Source organism: Ptychodera flava, chromosome 1, assembly GCF_041260155.1.
Source record: "Ptychodera flava strain L36383 chromosome 1, AS_Pfla_20210202, whole genome shotgun sequence".
Classification (NCBI taxonomy): domain Eukaryota; kingdom Metazoa; phylum Hemichordata; class Enteropneusta; family Ptychoderidae; genus Ptychodera; species Ptychodera flava.
The window spans coordinates 44,019,743-44,030,038 of record NC_091928.1 but is presented as its reverse complement, the minus strand read 5'-3'; the positions used below and the strand labels follow the sequence as shown (position 1 = coordinate 44,030,038).

At 37.5% G+C, this 10,296-nt stretch overlaps 1 long non-coding RNA gene across 1 annotated transcript; it reads right to left on the bottom strand.

The window, feature by feature from the left end:
* Positions 1-5,876: 5,876 nt before the first annotated feature.
* Positions 5,877-9,821, bottom strand: LOC139138593 (uncharacterized). Its single transcript, XR_011553640.1, has 2 exons — positions 9,520-9,821; positions 5,877-7,380 (listed from the first exon to the last, which is right to left on the bottom strand). It is a non-coding gene; the product is annotated as an uncharacterized lncRNA (long non-coding RNA).
* Between the last annotated feature and the right edge of the window lie 475 nt (positions 9,822-10,296).

Below are 10,296 nucleotides of genomic sequence, written 5' to 3'. Positions count from 1 at the left end.
GCATGTGTCGACTACAGTTTCTATGTCTACTTCCAACAACGTGTTGAAATAACCGGTACTCAGCATGTCAACAAATACCTTACATGTGTCTCTTGTCTTGCATTGTTAATGTGTTGATAATCAAATCCAAGTCCGGACTTGAATTCAATTGTCAACAATAATAATGGATGTCAAACACAGACACAACACTTCGCAACGACAAAACAACTACTTGGCATTTCACAATGCTGTTCCCAGTAGACCGAGAAGCCGTGGTTGATACGAGGGATAAAAATACTGAAAAATTACTATAGCTTTAAGTTAGAAAGCGTCTCTCGGCAAGATATTTTGACTCTCAAAGTTTTACAATTCTCATCTGATTTGTCACTTGTGGGGCTCATGTAAGGAAAATTTTCACCGTCATAGTTTTTAGAAACTCGAAAATTTTATTTTATTTCTTTTAGAGTTAACACAGGGATATGATGGCGGCCATCTTGGATTTCAAATATCGGTAGGCTACATGTAAGGTAATTTATTTCTTCAGTGCTAAACTTGCTATTAGTGCAAGATGCGAGGTATAATGATATTCAAATATGCAGATTACACTAATGAGCATTGTTTCGGTATTAAAATTCTATGCTAATGACCCTTAATCAATATGGAATATTCATGTACTCGGATCTTGCATTGTATAAAACTTTGCACGGTGGCCCATGATTTTTGTTCTTGATTTGGTGAGAGAATGGTTCAAAATTTCGTTGAGGAAAATTTGCAAGTCGTTTTTCACTTTCGAGGCACATACTATCACAACTGCTTAATAAGCACCTGTGTGTTATTCTTTTCAAATTAACATTTCAGCAAATGTGATTAAACTCACACTCACGTCACAATATGGTAGTCAAAGCGAGGCCAGAACAAACGGCCTTGTGAATTTACAATAGAAGACCCTGATAACACAAATCTACGTGCAAATCGGCTTTCCTGTGTGACGATGGAGGATCAAAATTTCGCCATCGACTGACTTTTGGTGCGAAAGATCACAGTCCCCTGTGATCTATTCCGCTCTTGGACTATGCGCCCCATTGACGTGTGTACGTATGCTTGAGAAAAACCGGGTTTTTTCTCGCTTATGTACACACGTCTATGGGGCGAATAGTCCCAAAGCTGAATAGCTCACGAGTGACTGTGGAAAGATTATCTGATGAAAAGCCTTCGCTAATGTTAAACTGACGATGTTCAACACCAATGATGTTATTTAATGAGTACGCCTTTGATGATAGTGTAGTGAATGTTTTCTATCGGAATAACGGTACCCTTGTGAGTTCTTTTCAAGACAGGCATTCATTGCTACACTGCAACAGACGATGATTTCATTGCCCTTTCACTCTTGGTTGAATCAACCACACCCATGAAAAATAAACAAATAATTAATTCAACGGTAAATTCAAACGGTGTAACGGAAGAGGTGGCCTTTTCGTCGTTCTATATCGTTTTTCCGAAAGCCCACTAATTTCAATGGTATGTCTTTGGGGTCGTTGTTCGAACTCCATGAAACACTCACAATGCATTTGATAAAAATCGATCAATTCTCCCCGACTGACTGTTTCTTGTTACTGATGGACTTACAGTGTCAGCATGCATAGAGCACGTACACTGTGCCTTGAATATATATGCCTCATGCAATCTTCGTAAATGTGCGTGTAGCGAATGTACACATAAACGCGAAGCCAATGTACACATAGGTGTTCTAGTACAATGAGAGTTCTCTTAGTGTTCTTATTGACACACACATTGAAGATATTTGTTGTTGTTTATATTTGTTGTGTACAAGATGTCGTTGTTGCAGATTCAAGTGCGAGAACGTTTAGCTTATCACTGGCCATCCATATCCCGCATTGAAATTACTGTGACTTCCCCCGAGGTTGTCTAATATACGTAATACACTCTTTGTACTCGACCGTACTGTACATAGGGCAAGTGATTGCGTTTACTGAGCATATAAGCGTGGGAAAGTAACAATACTTTCACGGAGGTGATATTATGGAAGGCAAGTTACAAGCTTAGTTCTCGTATATAATCTCGCGACAACAACAATGTAAAAATAACAAATATAAACAACAACAACAACAACAACAACAACAACAACAACAACAACAACAACAACAACAACAACAACAAGTACGTTCAATAGCTTTGGGCGTGTTGGAGCATGTTCCCACCGCTAACTACAGAACATACAGTGTGGTTTAGCCATTGAGCGTCATAGCGCAGAATACTGTTTTTGGATTTTCGCGCTATAGTATGTCAACTTGCTGATATACCTTAAACAACACCAATAATCGGAGAGGTTCCAGTGATTATAATACAAATAGTTTTTCGCAGTGTTTTTGTTAATGCTCATTGCTACACATGACAAACAATGTATCAACAACCGTATTTTTTCCATCAGTTCCTCATATCTGTTTGTTGGAATTTCATTTGAACCGTAGAAGGTAGCCAATGTTTCACCCTAGCAATGACAACCCAGACAGGCAATGATAAATTAGTGATGTATGATAACCTCTCTCAAAGGCGGTAAAGAGAGTGATGTTTGCATGGCAACGAATAAGTTGGCTTCTAAGCTCTTAACATTCGTTTTATATCGAGTTTCGGTACGTACACTTTGAGAATGCGGCAAAGTTGTGGCCATATGCAAAGATAGAGGGCGCTGTATATAAAAGAACATTTCAGTGCTTCCTGAAATTGCTTTTCTACAAGTAATCAGGAAGTATCTTAAAACGTTTCAGACAAATGTCACGCGTTTTAAATCATGTGTTTTGTGTGAGTTCGTGACAGCGACGCCATGACTTTCGTGTGTTTTGGATGTTGGCATTAAACAAACAATAGGTACATTCAATACCTTGACGCGTGTTGGAGCATGTTCCCGACGCCAACGTTTTGATGAATGACCATCCATTATCCAGGAGGTCACGGCTATAAATCAGTTGTGTCAATGAAGTGGTACTTTGTCCGGAGGGGGGAGGGGTTTAGGTCGTGGCATGACACATGCAGATAATTTTGACAAAATATGATACATATTCTGCGCTGATGTGCAGTTGACAAAGACCATGTTTCTGCATGTTAAAATCAGACACGACAAGTTGTGACAAGTCAAATATTCTCTCTTACTCTGTGTTCATATCTCGGGAGTAACCACAGACTGATGACGTGTTCTTCGTCTTCAATCAGTCATCTGGAAATAGGTAATAAACTCATTTATGAACTTTAAATATGATTAACAGACCATATTTGCATGTTACCAGGTATGTGCTGGCGATCGTGTCCGTAATCTAACCACTGGACCGTGAAAGTACAAAGGTCACGATAGCACTGGACTACAAGACATGAATAAGCGACAAAGGTATTTCAGATTGTAAATATGGTGATGCGGAAAGTGATTTTATTATTACTATTAATATTCCACAAAGACAGATCTCCAAATGTTTTTCCCGGGATACCCTTAGCGAGTCTTGGGACGAACTAAACCTCCTATCCAATAATCAAAGAAATTCATTTTGAATGAGTTAATGCTCCGTATTGCCCACTCACTCAAAACGTGATATTACATATCTGATGATGGAAAGGGACAATAGCTGACACAATGGTCAAAAAGATAAACCCTTTGACCATCAGGCGAGTCATCTAATGATCTAAGGTGACTCTGATTCTTAAAGTGCACCAGAATTTTTGAAAATGAAATATAACTGTTTGCTATTCGTTTCGAATATTCAACATCCTAAGTAATGTCCAATTGTTTTCAATGTTACAAATACTCATATCGCAGTTATCTGGTTTATTTTTCTCGTTGTCACCCACTGGCTGCCGCAACATATCTCAGTGACAAAACGCTTTGCATGTAATGTCATTCTAAATTTGGTATGCAAACAGAAAATATATAGAAAAGTTAGTATACGCATAGCAACAAACGTGTGGTTGGAGGTCAGGGACCTTTGTCGTGAGCAAGGCGCAGCCAGCGGCAGACATTGGACAGGGCACCAGACAAGCTTGGCCCTGGCACACACTGAACTATGGGTGCGCTCCCAGTATAATCCAAATCACGGCCTGTACTTTCACGAAATGGACAATCTAGAATATGGGAATCCAGTTAAGTTCTTGGCTAGATTACGGTTTCACTGCAGTCAAATGTAATTTGGCATCTTGGATGAACATGTTGTACTTTGTTTAAGATGGAAACTTTTTGGGAAAATATTATTCTGAGAGGTTGCCTTTGAAAACACAATTCCTGCCAAGATGGAAGGAAAAAAACTTTGGCAGCAGATATGATAGAAAAAATAATGCACATCTCTGCTTGAAAGTTTCGGCACCCCGTTTTATAACATATATTATTGCCTGAATACATGGGTTTATGTGTCCGAGAGCAGGTTACAAGTTGCCCGACGCCAGAGGGCAAATTGTCTCCTGCTGCGAGGGCACATAAACCTATGTATTCAGGCAATAGTATTTTTATTACATACCTCTTCACAGTTAATGCTGTATGACATTTAGTTACATGCAGGGCATTTTCGAACAATTTTACCATTATCGACCAGCATCAAACATATTTTAACGAAAGTTAAATTAGCAATGCGCGCGTGGATATTTTACATCTAGCGTAAAGCGTCTATTTTGATGAAAAATGTCGAAGGGCTTCACCGGACCAGGTAACCATGGAAAACCGGTAGGTACACCGTTCACCGGCCCGCTAACTCCCCGGATGTTCCAATTCAATTTAATGCACTAATTTGCACTTACATCGAGGGATGTAATAACATCTGTAATTTTCGACATGCCCTGGGTAATCCAATTTTATAATATCTTTCACAAGCTTTTAGCCTACCTGGAACAAAATTAATCACTAACAGCAGATAGTGGTCCAACAGATTGAGACCTGGATGATTTCTTATTTGTCTCCATCAGTAATTTTACTTTAGTAAAGGATGCTTCTATTTTCTTTCCAACTTTCCAGCATTCTGAAGCAGGTTCTGTTTGCCCATAGTTCCACGTAAACTTTGTGCTGGTTTACTTTTCTTTCCCTGTATTATTTTAGGCATGTCGTATGAAGAACAGCATCTTAACAAACAGAATGGCAAATATTGGCATTTCAGAGCGCCCATGTGCACAAAGAAAAAATCCTCTGAATGGTCGAGTGAAAAAAATGCTTTAATTCACACCGGCAAAGTCGAAAAAAATAATTCCTGGTGAAGCAGGGACAAAAAAAATAGTGCCCCGGGGTCAATCTTCCAAGCCGCCCCCGAATACTAAATGGACCAACCCTTAGTAAATTATCTTATGACTATTAGCTCTTGTAATATTTTTAGTTACAAATAATTCTTAAAGAGCAACTGATACAAATCTTTAGTACACGTGTCTAAATCTGCACTGCACTGGTAATACATACTGAAATAAACGATATAATCTTTAATCTTTATCGGTTCTAAACTTTGCAAAGTTTAGAAAATATACATTACAAAGTAACACTGTCCTCCATACGTCTTGTTGTCTTTTTAATAATGTGATTTCGAAAGAGGAATATGGCGACCATTGCTCCATACTAAGTGAAAATTTTAATTTGGTTTCCTGCAGAAAGTGTGCCATCACCTGGCCAGTTGCAGCGTTTTAAAATATGAATTACAAAATTTGGAAAGAAGATTGTAGATTTTCTAATTCATGCCGATTAGCTTATTCATTTCATTGAGATAAAGTAGTGACCATCTTCCTTCAAAAAGCATTTTTGCATGGTATTTTGATCTACAGTGCAAGACTTCATATCACAATCGTATTGTGTAATACGACATGCTGGTGATGATAAGACTGCCATCTGATAAATGTGCAGTACCAAGGATTGTGGATATCCAGGGTCGCAGAGAGTTCAATTTATTGAATATTTACTGTGTCTTACATAACTGTCAATAGATGTCCAAGAAAGTCTCCTGCTTTTGACATTATAAAGAAAATAGTGTGACGTCTTAATTTAAACACACTTGTTTAAAAGCAGTAATTCTTATCAATAATGACAAGAAAACACCCTTATACTATATATTTTAAAAAGCAGAGAAACTTACGGTTAGTATGGTAGCAATAGTTTATTCCAAAAATTAAGGGTGTACATTATGTTTGGGATAGAAAACTTAAATTTTGGTATTAATGAAAAAGTCTCAGTAATTTAAGTCAAAAACGTGATACTACTTATGAAATTTTATATCTCATTTGAAACTAGGGTATATGTAGGAACAACGACAATTTTATTTTGCATCCTTATTCTTAACATGGCAGGGATTGAAAGACTGACATTCAAAAAGTTAATTAAAGTCATGATTAGCAAAACTAAAATGACATTTATTCAAAATGTAAGATTTTTACGGCTAAGCAAAATTGTCGTTTCTTAATATAGTATTACAAGTACATAATTTAAAAATTTCACAAAAATTGACCTAGACAGAAATTGAAATGTTGAAGATCGAAGAAAAAAAAAGGAACAAAGGTGATTTGCATAAATTTATGTTTTTTTTTCCGTACTCAAGTGCTAGTCACGCTGAAAGGTGAACCAAACCAATATTCTAAACTTTGGATGAAAAATCAATGAAAACTGAATGAAGCTTTGCAAAAAAGTGATTTTGAGCAAAACACGCTGAGTAATGTGCAACGGCAACTTAAGCAGAGAAGTCAGGGCTACACTGCATATCTTATCATCAGATTTTAGATATATCTTAAGTGTGTTATCTTAAGTGCGTTGAAGGCGATCTTCTTTGGTAAATCATCACGTTGGCCTATTTCTTATTTGAAGCTACTCTCTTTTCTGTACTCGCACAAAACAGTTTGATAGGAAAACCTGAAAAGTAGCTCGTTCGTTCCCCAAGTGTCAATGAAGATAATCGATTAAAGTTAACGATTTTGAAAGTGAGCAGAGAAGTCAGTGGAAAATGATGATAGGTTTTTAAAGTTTAGCAAAATGTATCATTACAATTCGTTATGGATCCACCGGTGACTTGTTACATTTGTTTTATTGTCTGTGATTGATTTACATGCACGTAAATGTTGATTACATCAGAGATTGAGGAGAAGATTGAAGACGCGATAGCGCATTAGGATGCACAACGTTTACGTAAAGAGCCACCTCATTCCAGCCTGAGTTTCCCGTTTAATAGTTGGTGTTGCTGCAATCACGGTGTAAGTAGTAATCGCCGTTAATTTTCTTCCAGATGTGGAGATACTTGCCACTAATCAACACCGATCCATCTTCTTTAATCAGAGAATGTTGACCCCAACAGTACGCAAGATCTCCAACTCCAACCACCTCGTGCAGTTTCGAGGTCAACTTTGCAGCACCCGCAGCCTTCATTGATTTCATGGTCTCCACGATAGCTATCAAGAATGACAACAAATCTCTGATTAAAGCTAAACAAACTATGGTCGTTTACCTTTAGGGTGGAGGACAAATCGAATTCTGTCAAAAGGGCTCTTTCACACAGAAGCTCAGGGGAAAATACTTGCCGCCTGCAAGTAAGGGTTGAAACAAGAATGTTTAGTACCAAACTGTCTGATGTACATCACTGATACAACAAATCTGATACAAACTCACCGTCAAATTCCCGGGAGCTTCGGTGTATGGCGTTTGCATTAGTGGACGATATTTGTGATGAACTTGACAGAAACAGTTTACCCAGGGTTGAACTGAATATGGTTCGATGTATTGGGCCGTCGATTTCGGAGTAAATAAAGAGTTTGATCAAAAGTGAGTCAGTTAATTCAAACAGTTATGTATACAAATTTGGTAAAATCCATATGATATCAGCCTTAGAAACTCATAAAACAAATGTAAAAGCTGTGATAGTAAAATTTCATATGTTTAAAAAAGAGGATTTGTTTATCACAGGGTTACCGAGGCATACAATGTCGTTTTTTCCCTAAAATACGTCTATTGAAGTAAGCATTAAGGCTGCGCTCGATAAAAAAATGGAGGGGGGGGGGGACTGGAGGAATTCAGGGGAACTTGAAGATGTTGGGGATGGAAGGGGTGACTTGGAAGTTTTGCCCTGTGTATTAGGGGGCATGAAAATATTTTGGTTTCCTATTATTGCTTGCATTTTCAGATTCCATAGTTTGGTAGCTGATTCAATGAAAAAAAAATTTGTTTCCAGAGTGGTTCTGATGTTAGAAATAATTAAAGCCCCAATGGTTGCGAATGTGTAATAAACCTATCTCAAAATACCCTAAGTTTTCCAAGAGCTTCCATTATGTAAGATCCATTAGAGACTGAAGATGTGTAAAACGTTGTCATGGGTGTCGAAAATGGCATGTATATTCAAACGTTTTACCATCATTTTAGATTTCCCGCCATTTTCAAAAACTAATCATATGATAGAGAAAATAAAGATTATGACAACAAAATATTGGCCATTGTGTGTTGTGCATTCAAGAAAATGGCATCATGCTTGTTTCTTTTATGATCATGATGTGTATGCGCACGAAATACTGTTTTTTTGTATTTTTCCATGGGGGCGCCATTTTATGAGTGCGGCACCCGTTTAGTATTCAGCCTGTTAAAACGTGTAGCCAGGTCCAAATCAGCGAGCAGTGATACTTCTATACACGTCCTTCAGTTAGCACATTCACATGAACCAACTTTGGTTTGAAATTAAAATCATGAAAATAATGCATAAAATTAGCAGCTATTGGGGCTTTAAACAAAATGTAGACCCATTTTGTCGCATATCCTTACTTTCATTTCGAAAAAAACTAAAAATGTATGAACGTCATTGAATTTTGAAAGAAAACCGCAATAAACAGGCCTTTTAAGGTGACACAAGCTGCAACTATGATAATAATTGTTTCAATATTTTCATGCAATGTATCAAATAGGCCTTCAGTTAACGTTTCTTGTTGTCTCCCTACATATACGTATACAGCGTTCTGAAACACACCATTTATTCATTTTGTCGATAAAGCCTGTATATGTAAACACTATTGGTGATAATTGAATTAGAGTCCAGCCATAGGCCCCCAAAAAGCTTATTTGTCAAGGATTAAATGCACAGTACACATACAAAGGCTGTGTTGGTAAGCTGAAGACTGGAATGTTCAACATGCTGCAGTAGGGAGTGGAACAAGAACGCAGTGATGTTGCGTGAACTGATAACAAATATTGTCAATATCGTCAAGGTTAATAGAGCAACTGTCCTGCTACTGCCAAGCGGGCAGTGTAACGGTCACTGCATACCGACAGTGACAGAAAGATCTGACTCTTATGTAGTTGAAGAGAGTTTTGGTCATTTGACCATCAGGATAGTGAAACATACCGTACTAGTACACGAGATGAGAAACACACGGAAGATCAGGAGACTTGGCATTTATCAATAGACGATGGAGAAAACGGACAGTAATGTGTATAACTGTTCACAAAAAGAGTGCACTTTCTCGAATGAAATGGTCAGTTTACTTCTATTCCTATATGGCTAACCGCAGCGTCATGTTGACCCACAAGAGAAATACCCATTTACTCACAATCACGTCCGTACTGTACCTCCCTGCCCGGTTCCATCAATACCAAATCTTCAGTAAAGAGTTCTCTGCATGCTATAAATTCCCCCGAATTGAAAAGCTCGCTGATGGTATCTATCTTTGCATCGAGAATAGCTTTGAGGTCAGAATCAGCCATTTTGATTCCGTTCAAGTTCTTTGTTGAACACCTCCAATGTAGACCAATGATAGCTAGCAATGATATGAATTGTCTGTCGCCTTTACACGGGATGAAATATGCCGTTAAATATTGCGCCCTCTCGAGAGCAACTCGCGCAATGACATATCGTGATAGAGTCATACTAAAGTAATATTGATATATATATATATATATATATATATATATATATATATATATTTATGTATATATATGTATATATATTATATATACAAAATTACTTCAAGTTCAAAGTTATCAAATTGTAATATCTGTTACTTTAAGTTTCATGTATCCTGCAATCTTCAGAAAGAAGTGAAAGGATTCTTAGCTCTACGCTCTCACTCATATGGGACGTACCATTGTATTTGTAAGTGGTGTTAAAATTTGATTAATACTATTTGTTTTGATGGCGACATTTTGAAACCAACTCAGAGCATTTTTGAACAGCATAGATTAGCATTGATAATGTGCAGCTTTTATGATATACAAAGCTCTATGAAGAATATGGCTATTATAATCAAATCGCATAATAAGAGAGTAATTATCGGAGATCAGCGTAAATATCAACTAGCTGATTGTAATTGCCGGGACAAGCCTAATGC